Raw genomic sequence first — 1,713 nt, 5'->3', positions numbered from 1 at the left:
GTTTTGGTGGGCCCAGGCTGGATTCGAACTTGCCACCTTAGGTGTATGTGGCTGGCGCCTTAGCCACTTGAGCCACAGGTGCCGAGCCGGAAAATCCATCCTTAATCTGCACTTTACTCCTACACATGGCACTGGTAGTATCAAGTTACTGGGTGGGCTGGAGGAAAAGTTCCATTTTTGGAGGAAAGTTTCATTATAGATGATCCCAAGTCCAGTGTCCATACATTCTGTTTTTTTGTTTTTGTTTTCCTATTTTTAGTAAAGATGGGGTCTTGCTTTTGCTCAGGCTGGTCTCAAACTCATAAGCTCAAGAAATCCACCTACCTCAGCCTCCCAAAGTGCTAGGATTACAGGTGTGAGCCACAATGCCTGGGTCACAATTGATTTTTATATATTGATCTTGTATGCTACCACAAACTTGCTGAACTCATTTATTAGCTCTAACAGGTTTTTTTTGGAGGGGGTGGATTACTTAAGAATTGTCTCTATACAAGATTGTCTTATACAAATACAGGGGGACATCTTTTTTCTGATCTTAGGGGAGAGTCTTTAAGTATGATGTTAACTATGAGTTCTCTGTAAATACCCTTTGTCAGGTTTAGGAAGTTTCTCCTTTTTAATGAAGGGGCTTAAAATTTTGCCATTGAGATCCTGTGCTTTTTGTCCTTTATTCTATTTATATATATATATATAATACATTAGTTGAGGGATGTTAGGCCAACCTTGCAGGATTGTTTGGATAATATGCTTTTGAGGATTTGGGAGTTTATATATAGTTATATATATATTTATATATATAAAGTTATACTGGTATGTAGCTTTGGGATAACTTTGTTGGTTTTTTTTTTTATTGTTTGTTTTTTTGAGACAGTCTTACTATGTCACCCTTGGTAGAGTGCTGTGACATCATAGCTCACAGCAAACTCCAATTCTTGGGCTCAAGCAATTCTCTTACCTCAGCCTCCCAAGTAGCTGGGACTACAGGTACCTGCCACAATGCCCAGCTTTTTTTTTTGTTGTAGTTGTCATTGTTGTTTGGCAGACCCAGGCTCAGTTTGAACCCATCAGCCTTGGTGTATGTGGCTGGCACCGTAGCCACTGTGCTACGGGTGCCAAGCCAAGATAACTCTGGGGTTTTTTTTGAGACAGAGCCTCAGGCTGTCACCCTGGGTAGAGTGCTGTGACATCACAGCTCACAGCAACCTCCAACTCCTGGGCTCAAGCAAGTCTCCTGTTTTCGCTTCCCAAGTAGCTGGGACCACAGGCACCCGCCACAACACCCAGCTATTTTTTGGTTGCCGCCGTCATTGTTGTTTGGTGGGCCTGGGCTGAATTCAAACCTGCCACCTTAGGTGTATGTGGCTGTGCCTTAGCCACTTGAGCCACAGGTGCCGAGCCAAGATAACTCTGTTTTTGATATTAGGGTAATGTCGGTCTCATAGAATGAGGTAAGAACTATTCCTTCTTCTATTTTTTGAAGTTTGTGAAGGATCAACATTAACTCTTAAATAGTTGGTAGAATTCACCAGTGAAGCTTAGCAGGGTCTGAGCTTTTATTTCCATATAGTTTTTTTCAATACTAATCCAGTCTCCTCTTTATTATGTCTATTCAGATTTTCTTTTTTTTTTTTTTTTTGAGACAGAGCCTCAAGCTGTCCCCTGGGTAGAGTGCTGTGGCATCACAGCTCACAGCAATCTCCAACTCCTGGGCTC

This window comes from Otolemur garnettii, unplaced genomic scaffold, assembly GCF_000181295.1.
Source record: "Otolemur garnettii isolate 467f Iridium unplaced genomic scaffold, OtoGar3 scaffold00146, whole genome shotgun sequence".
In the NCBI taxonomy this organism is placed as follows: domain Eukaryota; kingdom Metazoa; phylum Chordata; class Mammalia; order Primates; family Galagidae; genus Otolemur; species Otolemur garnettii.
This window is presented reverse-complemented; position numbering follows the sequence as displayed.